At 45.7% G+C, this 23747-nt stretch overlaps 1 long non-coding RNA gene across 3 annotated transcripts; it reads right to left on the bottom strand.

Moving 5' to 3' along the window:
• Positions 1-5532: 5532 nt before the first annotated feature.
• Positions 5533-15646, bottom strand: LOC111093864. Of its 3 annotated transcripts, none has more exons than XR_005383801.1 (4): positions 15300-15646; positions 13521-13635; positions 10087-10213; positions 5533-5786 (listed from the first exon to the last, which is right to left on the bottom strand). It is a non-coding gene; the product is annotated as an uncharacterized LOC111093864 (long non-coding RNA). The 3 variants fall into 3 exon arrangements; XR_005383802.1 differs by having other exon boundaries at positions 13407-13635; XR_005383803.1 differs by lacking the exon at positions 13521-13635 and having other exon boundaries at positions 5534-5786.
• Between the last annotated feature and the right edge of the window lie 8101 nt (positions 15647-23747).

The raw sequence follows: 23747 nt of genomic DNA on the forward strand, positions 1-23747 counted from the left end.
ATGATGTGATATGCTGCTGAATGGCCAGGGGGAGTAGGGAAGGCTGGCTGGAGATGAAGGGAGGATAGGAATGAGGGAAACTGGACTTGGCCCAGAGCCCTGCTTGTCAGCTGGGGGGATCGTGAAGGTCAGATAGGGAAGACAGCAGCAGGGTTGGCATGGGGTGAAACACAGGGAACAAAGTACAGGGCCAGGTGTGGTGGGATGGAGGATGTGGCCCAGAAATGCCTGTGCTGATGATATTGTTCCTCCCTGGCGAGGGAGTTTCGAGGGAAGAAGGGTTGAAAAGAAAATTTTGATCCTTCAATTTAACATGAGTTTGGTACTGATGCTCACAAGACGGGAGGAAGGGCAGAGCCAGTGAACATCCACAGGGTGGCTCAACGGTCTTGCCCCAGGGATCCTGCCCCATGGGATGGGACCCATTAGGGCTTCAGAGCAGGGTCAGGGGATGTCAGCCGAGTGCCCAGGCGGAGCAGTGTTCTCCTCAGACAACAGTCCCTGAAACAGCTCTCCCATCATAGCCCGCATTCCCACCGTGGCTGGCTAGTCCCCAAGGCCCTGCCGAGCCCCAGGGAGATGGCGTGGTGACCACGGAAGTCCAGCCGGGCACAGCAAGGAGGAGCTCGGCGACAGACTGGAAGCCCTGACCTGCAGAGACCTCAAGAGGGCACCCCAGCCATTCCCCTCTAGGCGAATGCACAGACTCAGAGGGCCCTTTCCTTTCTACCACCACCACCTGAGTAGAAGCCCATTTTCCTGGGTAGAGTAGGAGAGTGTTTCAGAACAGTTGCTGGTGGGATTTAAAGTTTGATCTCTAACTGCGTCAGTCAGGCCTTCTACTTGGCAAAGGGTTTGACAGGGCCTCAGGGCTAAAAAGAGATGGGAGGTAGTACACAGGGGCTCTGTCTGGCCTGAGGAGGAATGGAGGTGGCTCTGACATACCTGTTTTTGTGAGGAGAAGGCTCCTTCATGTATAGCCTTCCACTTTGCCACTTTTGACTTGTGAATGGTGGCTTATGAGGGCTGCAGTGACATCATTTGCCGGCTTTCATGCGTCACATCCAGATTCTGGTGTCAGGTGAGGAACAGCCACTTGGAGCTATCGCATGGTGGCGCTGCTGGCAGCCACCCATTGGTCCTCAATTGGGCCAAGCCTCCAAGCAGTGTCTGTGCAGGTATTTGAATACTTGATGGTGATGGCTTAGGAACATGGTTTTCAAACTCTGCCAGTTGGCGTGTGAAGGCGCCTCCTTCTGGGCACAGGGAGCAGTGGGGCTGGGAGGGCAGGGCAGCCCAGGTGCCTCCTGGGAGTAGGGAGTCCAGACCCTACTCTCCTTCCGTTTGGGCGCCACTTCTGCAAAAACCTGCATTCCAGAGAAGAACTGGTTGCCTTCAAAAAAGTTTCAGAACAACTATTTTATTGCATTCCATCTCTTTTTTACAAAACAATAATGGGAAATAGAAAAAATGTGACTCTTCTGACACAACGGAAGTAGCAGAGGGGGAGGTTTCATGAAGGAATAAAGTGGGCATGAGGAGGTGGTCTGTGAAGGACACATTTTAGCTCATTATATTCTAGGTAGTCAGAGACAATTGGGAAGGACAAAAGCAAAAAGAATGTGTATGGAATACTGGAAATACATCGCTGAAGACGACAGAAGTATCGTACACCTGAAGGTGATATAATATCATGTGCAGTTAGAATTCAATTAAAAAAGAACACAACAAACGGGGGAGGAATTCTTAGGGATTGTGTGATGATTACGCTCTGAGAATGGAGCCACCCCCTTATAACAGTGTTGGCCTTTGATATATGCATTCATGAACAAAAGGAGCTGCCAGGTTGCTCTTCCTCATTACAGAAGTAAGTCATTGTGAACAATGATGGTAAGACACAAATGTGCGAGTAAGAAAGAAAAGGTCACCTGCCAGCAAGAAAGAATCCCAATCACTCCAATTCTTTAAAAATCCCTGGGAGGGGGGAAAATCACTGGGTATTTTTCTAAGTTTTAGTTTTTTAGTTTGCCCTGCCTCCTCTCTGGGTCCTGTCCCTGCAGCACGTCTGTCCCCACTTGTGAAGTCAGTGATGGCTGTCCTTGACCCAGTGGAGAGTATTTGCATGATGACCTCTGGAGCTGGAATACAAGGTGCTCAAATAGGGAAACCAGGATATTGCATTTAAGGGAAATCTGATCCTTTACATTTAAAATGCTAGGGGAGGCAAAACCCCAGAAATTTTGAAAAAATCCTCACCAACTCAGAGAACTTGGTAAGTTGCCATTGAGTGATTTTATCTTCAGCAAACTGATTAGAGCCCCTGAGTGGGGTCCAGCTCCTCAGCTCACGGGTCCTGGGTGGGACAGAAGCCTATCCCATCCTCATGTGGGCGGCAGAGGTTGGCCAATTGAGCTGTCTCTTGACCGGCCAGGGCCCCAGCTGTCCCTTGGGAGGAGTCATTCACCATGTTTTCTTGTTCTCCTGCCTTGGCTGGGCTGGCTCCTTGGCTGAGACATAGCCTCTTCCTCTTTTGGAGTCCCCCATGCCAGGCTGAGTTCCTCATCCTACCACAGGGACAGAGACTCCTCACTATCTAGTTGTATGGTGGGACAAGAAGGGGGATGGGGGAAGTAGCAGGTGACAGTGGAGAAGGAGATGCTAATGAGCACCCCATTGGGTCTTTCTCCATTCACATGGGGGCAGAGGCTGCTGTCTCCATTCAGCACAGGTACTAGGAAGACGGCTCTGCCATGGACAAGTTCTCTCAGCTCAATGGCTGGTGGACCAGATACGCCTGGCATGGCTGCTGAAGCAGTGCATGAGACTGGCTCAGGAAGACTGTGACTTTCTATTCTCATGGCAAGGGCACCCTGGGAGCTACCTGCTGCTGCTGCTCTTCCTGGTGGGCCTGGGTAACCCTGGTGTTTACTCTAGAGACTTGGGTCCTGACTAGCTCTCACTCTGAGAGGAGATGAAAGAAAGTGAGAGGGAAGCAGCGGCAAGCTTGTGTCTTTTCAGGTGGTTTTGGGGAGTGTTGGCATGTGAATGCATGTGCGTGCAAACACACACACACCCATCTAAAATGTGTTATATGTGAGAGTGTGAAGCATCCACACTGCATTTGTCACTTACATCTGTGTTTGTTTGATCATGGAGTTTTCAGTTCCCTTTTATTTCTGATTCATTCTTCCTTACATGAATCTAAAGGAGCAAGGAACTTGTTCTTTAAAACTCAAACCTTCTGTAGTCCTTTCTGCTTGCTAAGTGGGTAGCAGTAGAAGCCTCTTTTTTATACTGATCTGGAAAGGGAGTCAGGGTGGGGGATGGTAAGCAGAAAGAAGAGTCTATAGAGAAAGGAGGCCACGGAGAAACATCCCATGGAGAAGGAGCAGAAGGCCTTTAATTATGTACTCTTTCTTACAAGTAATCAATTTACTCACTTTTAAATAGCTACTAATTGCATGCAAAAAGCATAAAATGATTCCTAGGGAATAGTTTCTTCCTATCCATCCTCATTCCCCAGGCAACCTGGTTCCCTCCCCAGAGCCCTACTGCTACCTATTTCTTGCGTATGAGGAAATCTTTTAAGAACACAGCTGTGTAAGATCCAAGTTTCAGTTGTTTGCATTATTGTGATACAGACTGGTGCTTTTCAAACTTTCATGTGCATATGAATCGTCCGGGGCTATCATTTAAGTGCAGATTCTGATTCAGCAGGGCTGGCATGAAGCCTGGGACTTAGCCTTGCTGACAAACTCCTAAGCCATGCTGCTGCTGCTGCTGGTCCAGGATGCTCTGTAGGTAGCAGGGACAGAGACAAGCCCGTCATGCCACACTTTCAGCCCATCTGCCAGGCTGCCAATGCCTCATGGCAGTTTATCCACTCAACTAAGATTTATTTTAGCATCTTTATTGTGCCAGTCACTGTTCTAGGTGCTGGAGACTCAGCAGTGAATTATACTGACAAAAAACCCCTGCCCAAATGGAGTTTATAATCTAGTTGAGGAAGGCAGTCAATAAATGCAATACATATGTCAAATATGTAATTTGCCAGAAGAAGATGGTGTTATGGAAAAAAAGAATAGAGCAGGAGAAGGGAAAGTGGGGGAGGAGGACCTGAGGATTATTTTGTTGAGGACGGTCACAGAATGCTCTGGTGAGGTTGACATTTGGATAAAGACTTGAAAGAGGGGACAGAATGAACCATGGAACTATATATTGATTTTTATAAAGCTATAAATGGGGCTAAGTTCCTTATCAGGAGAGGAGAAGGGAAGAGACCTGCCATAATTGTGAGATACATGTGAAATCTGTACGCCTATAGATATCCAAACTCCAGGTGAGAGGCATGCTGACAACAAAAAAGTCCCTTGGAATATTAGGGAGAGAACTGGACCTCCACAAGAATAGAGGATGGTCTCTTGATTCAATTGTGTTAAATTTCGTCTAACGCTTGAATTATATGCTATAGAAAATTATATACTATATGAAATGTGAGTCGAGTAAGAGTTTAAGAAATATCTACTGCCGGGTACAATTAGGTCACATACATTAATGGGTCAGTTAGGCCTGCACGAGTTTGCTTACAAGATACAACCCACCTAGGCATTTTCGAATCTGGAAAAGGAGGAGGAAGGGAAGAGGTTCTATTCAGGAAAAGAACCTCACAGTAAAATCTCTACCAAGGCAGAGGTTGCGATTCAAGCACATATTTTGTGGTTGGAAATGTTAGAGGCCAAAATGTCACATGAAACATAGGAGGTTTCCAGGTTGGCAGACAAGGCAGGCTGGAGTTTGAAAACCTCTCTGAATGCCACCTAAAGAAGCTCCATGCCAGAAAACTGAAACCGGCTCCTGGAAACTCTGAGGAAAGAGGCTAGTGTGAGAGGGGAGCAAAGAAAAGATGGTGGTGGTGGGGGGAGGTACCAGGTGGACTCCTCCTGGCAGGGCAGACTCCAGATGTTGGAGGATGAAAAATACCTCATTCTCCCCCAGCAGCTCCAGCAACTGGAACCAGACCAGTGCCAGCTTGTCCTCCCAGGGGAGTGGGGAGCCCACCTGGGGGAGGCCCCACCACCACCTTTCCTTCTGGCCGCCCACACCAGGTCCCGGAAGGTCTAGACCAGAGTTACTCCCAACACTCGTCCCCCTCTCCCGTTGACACAGACATTACTGCACCTGCTGGCTGATGCCTGAAATTCCTTTAGTAGATGTTTTTCTTTCCACAACTGGAAGATGGGAGTTTTAAAACGCAAACGACTGGTTAAGATATTAGGTCATCTGCTAGAGTATAATCTACCAGTCAACAAATATGAGTGATTATGGTCAGATCCTGTTCCTTTTGGACAAGGAGAGAGTATATAAAAAGGTAGAGGATGGGTGACCAAAGGGCGAGGAGGGAGGAGAATGGGGACCTGCCAGGCAGCCTCCCAGGCAGGGACGCTGACGGGGCCGAGCTATTTACCTTTAGCTGCTAGCTCTGTGGAGGAACAGTTGCTGTGTGAGGGGAGTTTCTGCTCTGCACATCTGTGCACCCTCCCGGCTTTGCGGGAACTTCGCCACTCAGACATATGATTCACATCAACTGTGTTTTTCATGAGTTTTAGAGGCTTTTACTTTTTTTTTTTTTTTTTTTTTAAAGCATGGCTGAGGTCATTACAAAGGAACTTTTTTTTCTCATAGATTCCAATTGAGGTACCAATGGAAGTGGCACCGCTGGAGAACTTCCGAAGCAGCTTTTTTATTTTCCCTCCTCCCTCCAGAGATAGATGAATGAGGGGGAATTCCTGATGGGATTTAAAAAAAAAAGAAAGTAATGTTTTATTTCTGTCTGGTTGTAAATGTAATGATTCTCCACTGGAAGAGTTTTGGCAAACAGAACAGCATAAAATGAAGGAAATTTAATGTCAATTGCTTAATAAAATTAAAATGCCAACTCAGAAATAATCCTCATTTACCTTTGATTTTTTTCCCTAGTTTTTTTTTCTGAACATTAATATACCATGATTTATTTGAACATTGCAGATGGTATTTCTAGTGAACCATCTTTTTAAATTATAAAAATAATGTTGCTTGAAGTAGAAAATTTGGTTAAAGAAAAGCCTAGGAAAAATCCTCTGTAGAGCATACAAAGTTTTTTGAAGTCTTTTCCTCCTTGTGTGTGTTTTGTTGAGTTTACCCTTGTTTATATTTTTATATCCCTCTTTTCTTCTCTTGGCCCTGTTATCACACATCTCGTGAGCTTTGCCTTGGATTGTCAGAGTTTTGAGGCAATGCCTGTTTTTCCTCATCTGGGTGAAGCCGGAGGCGGAGGTGGAGGTCTGAGCACCATCTTGATGGGACTAGCTTGGCTCTCTGTCCTGTCCTTCGGGATAAGGTCGGGTGGCTACTTGGCGACAGGGTCTCTCATGAAGAAGGAATGAGCTGGGACACCTACAATGAACCACAGTTGGGAGCAGCTGGGAGCTGGGCTGGGAGCCGCGAGGAGCTGGAAAATAAGCAGTCAGAGAGAGTCAGGATGCAAAGCTGAGGGAGGAGGGGCCGTTCCGCCTGAGGTCAGTCAGAAGCTGCTCCGAAGCCGGACCAGCTCTCTCCACATAGCTGTGGTTACCTTAATGGCTTGCAATGTGTGTATTCATTTTAGTTGCCAAGAAGACTCAGCTGAGTGGATTTGGGCTTGTAGATGACATTTTGTGAGAAGGGCTCAGTAGATGACATTTTGTGAGGAGTAGATGACATCTTGTGGAGGGAGGGTGAAGGGAGGAGGGACCTGAGGAGCAAGAAAAGCCTGCTCTGTTGATGACCCTTTTGGTCACTTGACTTCCATCTCATCAGGTTACTTGGTTGTGAAAAGTTCTCAGAAATATGGTGGGTCTTGAACTAGCAGCAGCTAGGTATAGTGGCTTGAATCTAAGGCCTGCCGTTTTTTGGCTGTGTGGACCTTGGGCAAGTCATTTGACGTTGGACTGAGCCTCAATTCCTCAAAGCAGTGATGATAATGGTTATCTGCCTGATGGTTAAAAGGACTGTGGAAAGGTATGTGACATGCTTAGCATAGAGTTGGCACTCAGGGACAGCATTATGATTGGATCTGATGGGCGTGAGAATCATTAGGGAGGTGTGAAGTACTCTGCTTGCCAATGAAGCAGTGAGGTTATTCTGGGGTGGTGGAAACGGAGTGCTCAGGCATCCATTACGTGAAGGGACAAGACTTATTACTGTGGGTGTGACCACAGCCTTTCCTCTGTCAAAGAAAGTCAGTTCTTCATAGCCAGCCTAATCCTCCTTCCCCTTTCCAGCCCAAGAGGAGGCATTCTTTCTTGCTGGGAGTGAGGCTAAGCCAACCTATCCAATCACCTGGTGGGAGAAGTAGGGTGCAGGGGTGAAGGCTCCAGGGCTGGAGGTAGTAAGTGTTGAGAAGTGGTATGTGGGTAAGAGAGAAGTGCACAAGGAGAGCAGAGATTCTTTTTTTTTTTTTAATGATTTTATTTATTTATTTATGAGAGACGCAGAGAGAGAGAGGCAGAGACACAGGCAGAGAGAGAAGCAGGCTCCATGCAGGGAGCCTGACGTGGGACTCGATCCGGGGATTCCAGGATCACGCCCTGGGCCAAAGGCAGCCATTCAACCGCTGAGCCACCCAGGTGCCCCAGGAGAGCAGAGATTCTAACATGTTACCATTGACTGTGTTTATGGGTATCTTTTAATATTTTTCAAGATGTGAGTAAAAAATGGAAATCCTCTTTTGTGGTAAAATATATATAACATAAAATTTATCATTTTAACCACTTTTTTTAAAAAAAGATTTTATTTATTTACTCATGAGAGACACACACACACAGAGAGGGAGAGACACAGGCAGAGAGAGAAGCAGGCTCCATGGAGGGAGCACGACATGGGACTCGATCCCAGGTCCCCAGGATAATGCCCTGGACCTAAGGTGGCGCTAAACCACTGAGCCACCCAGGCTGCCCCCATTTTAGCCACTTTTAAGTGTGCAACTCAGTGGTATTAAGAATGTTCATAGCGTGGTGCAACCATCATCACCATCCATTTCCAGAACTTTTTCATCATCCCAAACAGAAGCTTTGTACCCACTGAAAAATAACTTCCCATCCCCCCCGCATCCATGATAACCTTAATTATATTTCCTGTCTCTCTGGATTTGCCTACCCTAGGCACTTTATGGAAGTAGAATCGTACAATGTTGCCTTCTGTGTGGGGCTTCTTTTACTTAGTGTAAATTCTTAAAAATATATTATTTATTTATTTATTTATTTATTTATTTATTTATTCATGAGAGACACAAAGAGAGAAGCAGAGACATAGGCAGAGGGAGAAGCAGGTTTCCCACAGGGACCCCGATGCGAGACTTGATCGCGGACCCTGGGATCATGCCTTGAGCCAAAGGCAGATGTTCAACCGCTGAGCCACCGAGTTATCCCCTTCTTAACATAAAAGTTATAAGGTTCCCATGGCAGGTATATTCCACATTTTGTTTATCTGTTCACCTGTTGATGGATATTTGGGTTGTTTCCACCTTTTGGCTATTATGAATCATGCTTCTATGAACTTTGATGTACAGGTATCTGTTTGAGTCCCTGCTTTCAATTTTTTGGATATGTATCTAGAAGTGGAATTGTTGGGTCATATAATTCTGTGTTTAACTTTGGAATTCCTCTTTAAGTGCCTTTGGCTGAGTATCTTTTGTTCTTATTCTATTTCTCCAGTCCTTTCATTCTATTTCAATCCCCCTGCCATTGATTTGTTGGAGACAATGGACTATTTGTCTCTACAGAATGATCCACAATCTAGATGTATTTATTGCCTCCTCATAGTACCTTTTAATTTACCATAGTACCGTCCCCTATATTTCTTGTAAAACTAAAAGCTGAGTAGAGTCTTGATTGGATTATGGTTCAGGTTTTCCATAGACTATTTCATAGGGGAGCTCTGTATTTCCCTTTGGGTTGCATCCAGAGGCACAAACTGTATTTCTTAAACATAAATCTCTGAGAATGAAGCCACCAGGTATCTGGGCTGGTCAGGATTTAGAGTTCGTGGAGCTGCATTTCATGGGGAAGGAGTAGGGCCAGCAAGTAGTTGTCAGTGGCTGCAGGGGTCCTTGTTCTGGGTCCCTGGGGAGAGTGTTCCCTCTCCCACCCAAGCATCCTCAGGACCTGGCCTGGCCCAGAGCTCTGTGCCCTGGATAGAAGGGGAGAGCAGAAAGTGAGAAGCGGGGGCACGTGGCCATCTCTGGGCTTTGTACACAGCTAATGTCCAGGGAATGTTTGTCTGTAGTGATGATAGTCTACTGATGAAGTGAGGAAAGAACCAAAAAGATGCTTTAGACAAATGCTGGTGGGGATGTGGAACAACTGGAACTCATATGTGGGAATGAAAAATGATACAGCCAGTATGGAAAACATTTTGGTCCTTTCTTATAAAGTGAAACACATATTTACTGTACAATGGAGCAATTGCACCCCTAGGTATTTACCTAGTGAAATGAAAACTATGTTCACACGAAACCCTGTACGTGAATGTTTATAGGAGCCTTATGGATAACTGTCAACATCTGGGAATAGCCCAAATGTGTTCACCAGGTGACTTGATGCACATCAAGGTCTACCATTCAATGGGACAATACTACTCGGCAATAAAAATGAATGAATTGCTAATGAGAACAATAGCATGGATGAATCGCAACTGCATTATACTCAGTGAAAGGAGCCAGACTCAAAAGGCTACACACTGGATGCTTCTACATATATGACAGTCTAGAAAAGGCAAAATTATATGGACAGTGGTTCTCAGGTACTGGGGCTAAGGGAGAGGTTTACCACACAGAAACAACAGAATTCTATGGGGATGATGAAACCATTCTATATCTTGATTGTGGTGGTGTTGACTTGAATGTATACATTTGTCAAAACCTCTCAGAATTGAATACTAAAAAGGATGAACTTTATTGTATGTAAATTATACTGTAATACAAATGGGAGAAAAAATAGTAGTGGAAGATTACCTGTTATTTTGAGGCTACCAATCAAAACTCCTAGCCCTCTCTGCTCCTGGAAAGCTTACCTGGGTGATCATTCAGCTTGGAGATCATTCACCATCTCTGAGTTCTCCATTCAGAGAGGTCTTGATAAAAGGCATGCCCACGGTCCACTGTGTCAACCGAAGGGACCGCTTGTCCTCTTTGGAACAGCTGTGAATGGGCAAGAGAGTTGGGCTCAACCGATTGGATAACCTCTCCTGGGATTTTGAGTCTTGTGATTACGTGACCAAAGGTTTGAGGCTAGTGGCAGGTGAGTTTCATTGTATCAACATTGGTGGCACGTGGACAGATGTCGGTGGCAAGACCTTGACATCCTTTTTACTGCTCTCTGGAGGGTCCCTGCTTCTTCCTCCTTATCCTACCAATTTCTGTATTGCTTACAATGACAAGAGTTGGTTTCTTTAGTTTACAACTCACAAAACTTGATGATACCAAAGGGGTAAGAGCGGGTAGAAATGAGGAGAAGGAAGAAAGTAGAAGTAAAGATGGCGAAGGGAGGAACCAGAAGAGAAAGGTTAGTAGAGGCAGGCAGAGATGAGTAATGAATCCAGGGCAAGCCCGTCAGTGGTACAAAGGAGGGTGTGGAGGGTGTCTCATCTGGTTCTGAAACTGAGCCATTGCAGGCAGTGTTATCTGACTCCTCAACTGTTGTTCTCCCTGAATTGGGGCTTTGTTTGCTTGTTTTTAAAGATTTTATTTATTTATTTGAGAGAGAGAGAGAATGAGCCAGGGGGAGGGGCAGAGGGAGAGAGTGAAGCAGACTCCCCGATGAGCAGGGAGCCCAGTGCAGGGTTCTATCCTGGGACCCTGGGATCATAACCTGAGCCAAAGGCAGATGCTCAACCACTGGGCCACCCAGGCGCCTCGCTTGGGGCTTTGTTATGGCAGCCTTGCTCATGTGCTCATTCTATCTTCCTGGCTTGGGGTAAAGACACCATGAATAACAATGGCTGTCACTTATTAGGTGCCTGCCCTGTGCCATGCATGCTTTCTTCATTTCATCCACCATGCCCTGGGGTTGATACTATTATTGCCACTTATAGAAGAGGAAACTGAGAGATTAGGCAAGGCATGGTTAGTAAGTGGCCTAAGTGGCCAAGCAAGTGTTTGGATTGCAGATGTGACTCCTGGAACATGGGTTTAAGGATCATTTCAGTTTTAAGGGATGTCAGTGCCCAGGATCCAGGTCCCCCAAGGAGGGCTTCACAGGGCCTCATCCAGTTCATTGCATTCTCTAGTGAATCGTATCTGTTTCATTGTAAGTCTGCAAGGGTCTGTAAGCTACAGATCATGTAGAGGAGTAGTTCTGACCTGAGAGCTTTTACAGAACACCTATGCCTGGCCCCTAAACCAGAGTCTCTGGGTGATGGGAGAGGATCCTGGCAGCAACATTTTTGAAAGGCTCCCCAGGGCGCTGTGCTGCAGGTGAGGGATGAGGAGAGAGGCAGGCCATGGCCTGGTCAGCAGATGTGCTGGCTTTTCCTCAGTGCAGAGCTGTCCTTGGAGCAGCCAGCCAGGGAAGGGTGCTATAATCTGGGTATACCACGGTAAGGAGCGACGGTACGGTCTGTGGTCTGTGTCCATGCAAAGATCATCTTAGAGTGGTGCTCAGAGCGCTCAGGGATCTCCCACAAAAGTCTCCTAAACCCCACACACTGTGGGTTCTGGGCAAGACTACTGGTTTGTCCCCCCCAGTGTGCTGGGCCAGTTGCCATCACCTGCCAAAAGGTAGGGCCAAAGCCTTCCTCTTATTGTGTTTCTCCAGGTGCTCTAGGGTCCAGAGGGTGGTGTGTGCATCTCGACTAAATTAGAGCGGCCCCCTGCAGCTCAGCCTCCTGTTTCTCTGTTGACACTTGCACAGCCTCTCTGCTCTGTTGTCTTCTGTCCCCCCTTCCCTGCCACGGCTCCTAGCCCTGCTCCTTGCCAGGCACCTGTGAGCACAGGTCTCTGGCTCCTCCTGCGTCTCACCTTGGGTGTTGGCTGCCCATGGGCAGAAGAGGGCCCACTCTCATCCTCTGTCTTTGGGTCATGGGGCAATGCTCACTCCTCTGCCCGTACCAAAGAGTCCCTCGTTACCTATCCCCAGATCTAAGGGGCTCCCAATCTTCCCATTTCAGCTTAGCATTTTTAAGGGGAAGTCTATGTATGTGTCTCAAGGTTGAGTTCCTACTAGTGGTTTCTTCTCCCTACCCTTGGCCCCGGTTTCACTCCATAGTTTCTGGGATGAGGCATGTCTTCTCCTTCATTGTCACCATCATGACCATTTACTGAATGTTTAGCATGAACCCAGGAACACTGTGAAAGCTTAAGATACATGTGGTCCTCCAAACTACCACATGAGATCATTAGTGTTACCATCCTACTTCCCTTTTGCAAATGAGGAAAACGAGGTACATAGAAGCAACTTTCCAAAGTAACACAGCTGAATAGGTTCCTCATGAGATGCCCTTCCTCCCCTTTTACCTCAGATCTTTACATGCCAGCAGGAGGAGGGGAGTTGGAGAGTTCAGGTACAGCCTCCCAGGCTCCTTGATCTCACTATGCTCCCTGACCTTCTCACTGTGCTGTGGGATCTGGTCCACATCTTCCTTCGTGGTGATTTCTTTCCTGGGGTTCCATTTATAAGCCTTTGTTATTATGGGATCTCTTTGCCACCCACCCACCTGTGCGTTATGGCCTACAATACATATGTAAAGGCCAAATATGATTAGAGTTCAAGTTATTTCCCATGGGGTATAAAACACTTCTTTTAATATCTTCAAGTATTTTGTGATGACCTAGTTGGCCCAAGGACACCTACCGGGTGGTGTCACTTAACTCCACAGGTCACAGTATGCGTGTGTGTGTGTGTGTGTGTGTGTGTGTGTAAGGTAAGAAGCCAAAATGTTAATAATCATGAGTGTCAGGATTCTTGCTGAAAAACAGATGTTTTTCATATATGAAAATATTTTTCATATATGTTTATATATATATAATTGGGGTGGGGGCACCTGGGTGGCTCACTGGTTGAGTGTCTGCCTTTGGCTCAGGTTGTGATCTTGGGGTCCTGGGATCGAGTCTCACATCAGGCTCCCAACAGGAAGCCTGCTTCTCCCTCTGCCTGTGTCTCTGCCTCTCTCTCTGTGTCTCATGAATAAATTAAAAAAATCTTAAAAAACAAATGAATGTGGTGGTCTTGCTCTTCTGGTCACAAAGACCAGAGATCATCCTCAATAAGATTAACTAAAAGGAAAAGATGCATTTGGGGGTGGAGGGGATTGCTTGGCCTTCTGAGGCTGTGAGGAACCAGGTACAGCTCTCTTGCTCTGAACAGTCTGCGGTCCATGGACTTTAGATTGCTCACCTTGCTTGCCCAGACCCACGCCTTCTTGTTACCATGGCAATGGCATGTCAGCCCACTCCACCCCAAATGCACGGGGACATGGGAGGAGAGCGTCACCAGCCTTCTTTGGCCCACCTCTTTGCTCAGGGCCGGTGAGGTCCCAGCAGCGTCAGCTGGTGTCCCGTGGGCAGATCTGTGGACACGAGGAGAGGAATCCACATTTCCCTGGCACTTTCAAGGACCTTTGCACCTATGATGGGGAAGACCCAGAGCCAAATAGTCAAGAGGTGAAGAGAGGAACAAAGCCCTGCCCCATGGATACAGCTGCGCCTGAAGCAAATCATTCTTTTTCTTTGCACTTGATGAGCCAGGGTGTCCCTTTTGCACCAGATGGTTTGAACTGGGTTTCCAGTATTTGTTTCTGCATGAGACCTGACTGATACCCCCGATCTTGGCCCATCTGCTCCAATTCCCTCTTTTGGATACTGGTCTTTGCTGTCTTTCCAAGTACGGGTGGTGTACCCACTGTGGAGGGCGGTGGGGGTTCATAAATAGTCCTAGCCGTGCACAGAGACTCCCTGGCAGTGTTTGAGCCCCCAAATCATTGCAGAGGGAATTCAGCCAGAGAATGGAGTCACACAGGAAAATTGTGGCTGGTGGAGATCCACTTCTTTGGGGTAAGTAAGTAGGTAGGCAGAGAAATTCACAGGCAGAGAGGACTATCATGAGCCAGACAGGCACCCTAGAGGTAGTTCTTAGGGGCCGAAGTGTCCTTGTGCAATGGGCACATTTTTGTGTGGGCAGCAGTGGCACTGGTGCCATTGACACCTTGGTTTCTGTCGTCCTGCAGATGCCAGGACCTGTCTTTCATTATGGGCCCTTCCTCCTGACTCCTCCTTTGGGCCCTTCTGCTCCTCTCCTAGGCTCTTCCCCACTCTCCATTCTAATCAAGGCCCTGCGCAGTTAGAGATGTTGGGTTCTAATGGTCTAGCAGAAAGACTGAGGTGTGCTTAAAGTCCCATTGACGCTGAGCAGGGAGCGAGTTGAGCCTTGGAGGATCTTTAAGCATTAGACATTGCAAGTGAAGTGAAGGCCTTAGGGCCCTGGGGTGGAAAATTGCAAGGGGGAGATGGGGTTGGAGAAGAGATATGAGGTGGGGGTATGAGGTTGGCTAGACAGGCCACGGAAGCCTGACTGGGAGGTAAACTGTGTTCTTGGGCCAGTTCTTGCCCTTAGATGTAGGGAAGCAGGTCCCTGGCCCAGGTGGGGCTGCAGAGGGCCTAGTGCTTTCCTCAGAATGTTTTAACCCCTCCTTTGATGTCTGGGCTGGGTTTGGTGCCCTGAGCCTGGATAAGGCCTGTGTGGATCATGGTATCCAGAAGTCCGTTCCCCTCTGAAGATCAAAAGTAGCCAGAGCTGCCCTCCTGGAGACTCCATGCCAGCCCTGGATCTTATTACTCTCCTTTGAGGTATTTATTTTTTCTTATTTTTAAAAGATTTTATTTATTACTCATGAGAGACACAGAGAGGAGCCCGAGACATAGGCAGAGGGAGAAGCAGGCTCCCAGTGGGGAGCCCAATGCGGGACTCCTGGGATCATGACCTGAGCCAAAGGCAGATGCTCAATCACTGAGCCACCCAGGTTTCCCCTGGGGTATTTCTGACCCCTTACTCCAGGTGTGGGTGAACCAGAGGCCCTGAAGAGCTTCAGAATTCATACCAATGATGTTGTCCTATGGACCTCACTTCTAGGAGGGCAGCCTGGTGAGTGGATTGCTCCTGCTAGCCAGCACAGTATTTTTTTTTTTTTTCTTTTGTGGGCTCATGTGATCACATGAGTTTGAGCCACTTGAGAGACAGGACAAATTCAAGGCTCTGGGGCATCTATGGTCAACTGCCAACCCTTGGGCTCACCTGTGTGTGTCCTTGCTTTGGCTCTTGCCTAGGAGCTCTCCAATCACAGAGCTGCCTCAGGGCTGCAGCACCCCAGGGTGGCGGGAGCGGCAGTAAATGTTTCTGGGCACCCTGCCAATGGCACTAGGGCATCATCTCAGCCTTCCAAAGCCTCCACACCCCATGTCAGGCAGTCTTCTGGTGTCATTCATCTCCTCCAAGGACTTTCAGTACTGGCTCACAGCAAGGAATCTTTTCTGTGGAAGTCTTTATGTGCTGTGACAGTTATGGTGAGCATGAATGAGACTGTTCTTTTCACTCTGGCCATGGGGCCTTTTCTTCCCATCACCTTTTCTTCCCATCGTCTGTGAAAGGCCAATCAGGAAAAAGATATGATTCTAGGAATTCAGTGATTATGGTGTAAAGAATTCTAGAGAAGTCATGGTTCCAAGATGTGCTGCTCTTCGTTTATGTTATAAAATCCCCAGTGGTAAATTTAACGTAATCTGAGAATAAGTAGTTGCTTATTTATATATATATATATATATATATATATATATATATATATATATATATTTTTTTTTTTTTTTTTGCATACTCTGGGTGAGACTTGTATTTGTGACCATTTTCCAGGAAGCACCATTACAACCTTTGAGAGAGTCATCGGAAGCCAGCACTCATGGCTGTAGTGTGGTTGATGGAGCTGGCACTAAATAAATGGTATTAGGGAATGGCAGAAACAGGAAGGTTTCTATTGTTTCAATATAAACAGGTTCCGAAGAGCCAAGGCTTGTGAGTAGTAACAACCTTGCTACCTTTTCCTCCCAGTAAGATTCATGAAGTTAGCCAGTAATGACAACTTTGACCATGAACCACATAAAGAGACAAGGCAGGTCCTGGGAAATAAAAACTCTTTGCCCAGGGTCTGCATACTGTAGGGGTGGTCCTGCCTTGGGCAGTACTTGAAAGACCATAGGCCCTGCCCCTCATCCTCGTGGCTCAGTCCATCTTGACCTTGAATATTCATTGCCTCCCCTGGGACCCAAGGCCTGCATGCTGTGCCTGTGTGCCTGCCTGGCCCCACACACCAGGTGAATTGGGGGCAAGAGACACACGATGGCAGAAAATACCTGGGGCGGAGGAGGAAAAATCACACGAGTCAGGAGGAAGAGATTGGTGAGAGAAGGCATACATCAGTATCTTTTGTTCTCAGTTAAATGCTAATGCTAAAACAGTATTGGTTACAACCTCATCACTTTCAGACCCCTTTCTCTGGGAAACTAATTGTTGAGTAGTCCTGAGCCCTGGGCTGGCTAGGCTTGGGGCTCAATGATGGTGTAGTGTGTGTGTCTTCACACCTGTGGTCTGCAGGCCTTGAGCTACTGTAGGGAATTTCCGGTTCACATTGCCAGCAACAAGAAGGCAGACTCTTTTTTTTTTTTTTTTTGGTATTCTTTCCAGGGCATAAATTGCAGCTGGTGATAAAATTTGTTCAATGTCCTTCACTATTAAATCACATTGGACCACACAAATGCTTGGCCTAAGTAATCCTATTAGACCTACACCAGGGGGACAGGTGATTAAGTGGACATACATCCACAGTATAAGCTGACAGGATCACTCAAAAGGCCCAGAGAATCGGCATCTATTTTCTCCTCTCCCTTGGTGATAACATGAGCAGGTAATCAAGATCAAGAGGAATTCCCTTTGGTAGACCTTGTTCAAAAAGGTCTATGCCTCCATCTATGTACCTTATTACCATACCAAAGAAACAATGCCATCATGACTGGCTCCAGCGGAACATTAGGACGCATGGTTATCTTACTAAGACTCTCTCAAAAAAGGCAACGAAGGCTGCTCATTCTGTCTTTCCTTTGTACCTGTCCCTCTTCCCAAAACAAAACATGCTGACATTCTAGTTTGGCCACATGGAACTGCCCATACTTGCCAAGAAATGGCCAACTTTCCTTTTTTTTTTTTTTTTTTTTTTTAAGATTTTATTTATTCATGAGAGATACAGAGAGAGGCAGAGAGAGAGGCAGAGACATAGGCAGAGGGAGAAGCAGGCTCCATACAAGGAGCCGATGCAGGACTTGATCCTGGGACTCTGGGATCAGGCCCTGAGCCGAAGGCAGACACCCAACCACTGAGCCACTCAGACGTCCCCCTACTTTCTTTTACATGAAGTTTTGCACAGTTTATTACTTGTGCCTGGAATGCTGACTCTGACTTTTCTACTCCTGTTGGATTGGCCTTCTGGCTATTTTCCAAACATGCCAATCATATTCTCACCTCAGAGCCTTTGCACTAGCTATTCCATCTGCCTGGAATGTTCTTCCCCTATGTCTCCACCTGACCTGGCCCTCATGTCATTCTCTTCACTCAGATCCTACCTCTTGGTCATCACTGTCAATGCCCTCTACCCAAAGACCACCAGGAACCCATCTGCAGTGGAGCAAGTTGGATTTATGGCTGGTTGCAGTGAAGGAGAACACATACCATGGGGAATGCGGTTTCTCAGTACGGGGATGTCCGAAAGGGCTCATAGGGTTTGGGCTTGTTTTTGTCTAGATTCATCATGGCCACAGAGTGGCCTTGTCTGATGTTCATGTTCTGTGAAATTGTTTATATTCAACAGGAGAACACCATAGCCTAGCTATGAGTGCCAGGCCAAGATGCCAGGGACTGCCTTTCTCTTCATCATCACGGAATCCTCGTGCACAGAACCGAAACTGGAGGAGGAGGAGGCAGGTGTTGAACAAAAGCATGTTGAATGAATTGGTGATGTTTGTCTTTGGCAAATTCTTATTCCACAGTGAGGTGCCAAGTCAGAAGCCCCTCTTCAGGGAAGCTGTGCCTGACTATCCCAGCAGGCCCTGATCTCTGTGCTCTTACTGCTCACCACAACTCTCTTTAAAGCAGTTAGCAAAGAGCCTTACAGAGAGAGAGAGTCTTTGAGTCAGTGTCCTCACCCTGCTGTGAATGCCTTGAGGGCAGGGATCACCTTCTTTCCTTTGGAGCCCCAGAGCCAAGCACAGGGCATGTGCCTAATAATTTACTGACGGACCTGCTGAACACCCAGTTTGGCTGTGCTTGAATTGCACCTCTGTCAGGGGCTCCAGAATTCCTTGTGTATTCTCTGAGACTATGGTTGGCAGTCCCTGAGGGGAAAATAGTTAAACAGGAGGACACCGAGGCACCAGCAGTCAGGGGTATGTTTGTGAGTTTGTGGGTCTTAGGGACAGCTTTAGGCTAGTGGACTTTGGCCCTCATGTGGGGCCTCTGCCATGTGGACTCCATCTGGCCTGGCTCCTGCTCAAAAATTCCCCCCTTTCCTGCTACCCAAGACCCAGAGGAAGCAGACCCAAGCCCACAGGTCTCAGGAACAGGAGAGGAAGGGGCTATAAGAGCCCAGGCACCTCTGAAACAGGGGTCGCATATGAGGAGACAGAGAGTTATTTGATTATCTGGTTCTATTCTCACAGCCCATTAAAGTACATACAGTATCACCCTTCTTTTACAGATGAAGGAATAGAGACACAGAAAGGTTAAGCAAGTCACCTGGAGACACACAGCTAGTAAGTAGCAGAGGTGGGATTCAGAGTCAGGTCTATCTAATTCCCAAGCCCATGTTTTGGGCCACTGTGCAGACTGCATTCCCACAGTCCTCTGTGTGGCCTTGATGGGAGATTCTGGACATTTGAGTTAAGGAACTCATTCAAAGAGTTCTCTAGACCAAATATCTCCTAGAGTCAAGGTTCTGATACTCTAAAGGGTCAAGGAGGAAGTAGACACCTTCCCAAAACAGCTCTGAGTAGGATGGGCTATGTTCTGGCACAGCACGGGAGATAGCAGAGAGAATTCCACCCTGGCCTTAACTGAGATATTGGGGCTGCTTTTGCCATCTCCACAGGTCCCAGGCCCGCCTGGATAGGAAGTGGGTGGAAAACCTTAACTCCTGTGGGTGTTTCCCTGGCTGCAGACATTGCAGCTTCCTCTCATGGCCACCAGGGAAACATGTACCTTGGTTCCTCTTCAGTGGCCCACTGGTCCCAGGGCCACTCCCTGCAGTTATCTTCAGGCCCCATGTGCTCTGAGGAGAGAGAAGTAGATGCTGATGAGGCCTCATCTGCATCCTGTGGCCTCCCCTTTCAAAGAACGACTTCCAGAGTATGTGTGGTGGAGTGAGCATAGGAGTGACCTGGGAACACATGGACTCTGCTTCCTTTAACTTGAGGAAGAAATGTATTTTTTCAGAACTACTGTTTCAGACAGTATTCCTAGCAAAGTTCATGTATAAAACCCTACTGAGTTTTTATAAAATGACCTCTCCTCTTACATTTAAAAGAAGGAAGCATGGGATTTCTCTATAAGTATGGCAATCATGCAGTTCAGTTCTCAATTTCTAGCTGAGATGGCATTGTGAGTTCATGGTGTGGCCTGCTTCCTCTGTTCTAAATACATAGCAATAATAAATAAAATAGAAAAAAAGATAAACAAAAGGACATACTTGGGCCCCAAACCAAGATGGATATCTCCAAATATCAGAGGCAGATCAGAAATGCAAAGTAGTGAGTGGGGTTTGAGGGCAAGGTGGACTTGGGGTCTAGAAGCAGCAATAGCTGCCAGAGGCATAGCTCCTAGTAATGAGCTCAAATGCTCCCTGCAAGATAGAGACCAGCCAGGTTCCTTGAAGCCACGGGTGGGGTAAGTCTCCCTCTGCTTGTGAAAAGAGGCAAGTTAAAAAAAAAAAAAAAAAAAGACCAGCTGTCCATGTATATCCTGGGGCTTGAAATGTGGGAAGCTAAGGCAGACTCTGGCCTAGGAACTGAGCCAAGCCACCCTCTGGCTACGTGCCTGGACTTGTGATCTCATACCACAACAGAGTGGGAGCTCTGAAATGCTATTACAGGACCTGGTTTTCAGTTGGGCCTGGGGTCCCAGCTCAGGACAAAGACAGAGAAAAATCTGAAGTAAAAACAAAATTAAAAAATTCTCCAACTCACTGAGGTTATAAACCAAAATATATGAAAAATACTTTTGGTAAGAAAAACGGTCAACAGAATCAACTTTTGGAATATGAATTCATTCTACATGGAATTGTTTTTGTGAAAGTCTCATAAAGAATTGAAAATAATGTTTAGGATGCTTGAAAAGGCAAATGAAGGCTCAACATCCTTTGGAAATTAATAAGACTTGAAGGAGGCAGATAGAAATGAAATGAGAACAAGTAGATATAAAAAGAATAAATTAGAATCTTGGAAATCAAAACTTTGATCACCAAAAAACAGGACAGACAGAATAAACTGTAGACTAGACACAAAGAGAGATTTAGTGAGTTAGAAAAGATTAGAGAATTAACTCTAATGCAGTACACAGAAATAAGGATTAAATATATATAGGAGCAGTTATGAAACATCAAGGAGAGCTTGCATGCAAGACAATGTATGTCCAATAGGAGTTTCAGAAGAAGAAAATGAAAGGAGCCACAGTGAAGCAGTATATGAGGAAGAAGTAGCAGAGAAATTCCCTTCGGGAAATTGCAGAACATCAAAGGCAAAGAGAAAAAGACCTTACAATAGACTAGAGAGAAAAGACAGATCACTTACAGAGGAACTCCTGGCCTCTGCCAAAACCAAGGCCAGAGATGTTGGAGTAGTAACTTCAAAGTGCCAACTGGACTTTTATACCCAGCTAACTTATAGTAAAGATGAAAGGCAAAAAGGAACATTCCATACATAAAAAGTACAGACTTTCATTGAAGGAATTACTATAGGATGTACTTCAAGAAGAAGAATAAACCCAGAAAGAAAAGAAAGAATATAAAAAACAATGGTAAGTACAGAAATTGATAAAAATATGTTGACAAATCTAAATGAGCATAGATTATAAGCAAAAAACAAAAAAATTCTCATTTTTATTAAAGATATACACATTTTTTAAGTCACTGAATTCTCTAAGTCTCTAAGGATGGCCCTCAGTGATCCTTGCCTCCTGGTAGTCATGCCCTTGTGTTGTACCTCTCACACTGAATAAGGCTGACCTGTGTGATCAATAGGATATCACAAAAACAGTGCTTATTACATATCACAGGTGTGTGACATCTGAGGTTAAATGATGAAAGGCATTGCCACTTCCACCTGGTTTCTTTAGGCTCATTTTCTCTGATGGAAGGCAATTGCCAAGAGGTAAGGGCACTCAAGCATCTCCAAGAAGAGGCCTGTATGGTGAGGACCTCTGAGGCCTCATGCTAACAACCAGCACCAATTGCCAGGTATGTTAGTGGACCACTTCAGAAGGGAGTTCTCCTGCCTCTGTCAGGCTTTCAGATGATTACAGTCCTGGCAAACCTAGGAGAGGCTCTGGGCCAGAACCACCTCACTAACCTCTTGAATTTCTGACTCACAAAAACTAAATGAGATAAGAAATGCTTATTGTTATTTTAAGCTGATTTGTTTTGGGAGTTTTGTTGTAAAATGATAGATGATTAATACAGCTTATAAAAAAAACTGCAGCTCCTTGTCCCATCTTACCCCCACCCTAGTTCTCAACCACTAAAGGCAAACAGCTTTAACTCTTTAACTAGTATTTTGTTGTTGTTATTTGTTTTTTTTTTAAGATTTTATTTATTTATTCATGAAAGACACAGAGAGAGGGGCAGAGACACAGGCAGAGGGAGAAGCAGGCCCCATGCAGGCAGCCTGACGTGGGACTCGATCCCGGGACACCAGGATCACACCCTGGGCTGAAGGCAGGTGCTAAACCACTGAGCCACCCAGGGATTCCCTGTCGTTATTTGTCTCTGTATTTCTATATACCTTATTTATATTTTTCCATTTTATTTATTTTTTAATGAAATAAAAAGAGACTTTATTTATTTGTTTGTTTGTTTGTTTATTGCGAGAGTGGGGAAAGGGTGGGAAGGAGAGAGAGAACTCAAGCAGGCTCCGTGCTGAGCATGAAGCCTGATAACAGGGTTCAATTTCATGATCCTGAGATCACTACCGAAGTCAAAACCAAGAGCCAAAACTCAATGGATTGAGCCACTCAAGCACCTCTATTTTTTAAACTTTATTTGTTTTATTTTAAAATATTTTATTTATTTATTTGAGAGAGAGAGCGTGAGCACAAATTAGGGGTTAGGAGCAGAGGGAGAGGGAGAAACAGACTCTCCACTGAGTAAGGAGCCCAATGCAGGCTTGATCCCAGGACCCTGAGATCATGAGTTGAGCTGAAGGTAGACGTTTAACTGACTGAGTCACTCAGGTGCCCCTATTTTTTCATTTTAGATATTGATTTCCTATTATGGAAGATGATATTATTTTTCTCTCTCCCATATCCCCCACCCTTTCCCTTTCAAAGTAATTCCTTCATACTTTCTAGTTATTCAGTGCTAATATTGTTATTACCATATCAATACTATTTGCAAACCTTATATTGTGTTATGATTACATTTCTTGTACAACTTTTTGTTTTCTCTGGTGATAATAATGGTCTATCTTTTCGTTTGTTTAGATTTCATGAGTGACTCATTTCCTCTCAATATGCCTGAACATGTCAGGTAATGTATGAACTTCCTCTTTTTCTTGGGGAACATCTCCTAGAACTGTCTGTTCTCCTGTTTCTGGGTTGGCTGCACACTAGGTCGGCTGTACAGCTGTCTTCCTGGAACATGCATCCTCTATCTCCCTGGGGAATCCCTTAGCCTACATCCTGTATTTTGTGTCTTCCTGTTTGTTGGTTTAGTCCCTCATTTTGATGGAGTATATTCTCCAGTGGCTTTCTGAGCAAGGGTGCATAAGACCTAGGTACATTTTTTGAGAGCTTTCATCTCCAAAAGGTCTAGTCCATTGTTGACAATGGACAATGACACTTGAATGACAGTTAAGCTGTAAATATAATTTTCTGGGTCAGAAATAATTTTCTTCAAATTTGAAGGCACTGCTCCATTATCTTTTAGCTTCTGGTGTTACAGCTACGAAATCCATTGCTATTCTGATTCCAGATTTTCTATGTAGGATATTTTTTTTCCCTCCTGAAAAAATTCTAGGTTCTTTCTTTTATTCCTACTGTTTTTATATTAATGGTTATAAGCTTTGGTGGGGTCTTTTTGAAATTAATTGTCCTCAGGACATGGAGACTCTAGAAAGCTATGTTCTCAGAAGTTTTATTTGAATTATTTCCTTGATATTTTTCTCTCTACATTTTCTCTTTGAAATTTCTTATTATTTGGGTGTTGGATCTTCTGGACTGATTATTTAATCATCTTATTTTTCTCTTATTTATTTATTTATTTATTTTTAAGATTTTATTTATTTATTCATGAGAGACAGAGAGAGAGAGGCAGAGACACAGGCAGAGGGAGAAGCAGACTCCCTGCAGGGAGCCGGATGTGGGACTCCATCCCAAGACGCTGGGACCACGACCTGAGCCAAAGGCAGATGCTTAACCACTGACCCACCCAGGGTC

This window comes from Canis lupus, chromosome 34, assembly GCF_011100685.1.
Source record: "Canis lupus familiaris isolate Mischka breed German Shepherd chromosome 34, alternate assembly UU_Cfam_GSD_1.0, whole genome shotgun sequence".
NCBI lineage: Eukaryota > Metazoa > Chordata > Mammalia > Carnivora > Canidae > Canis > Canis lupus.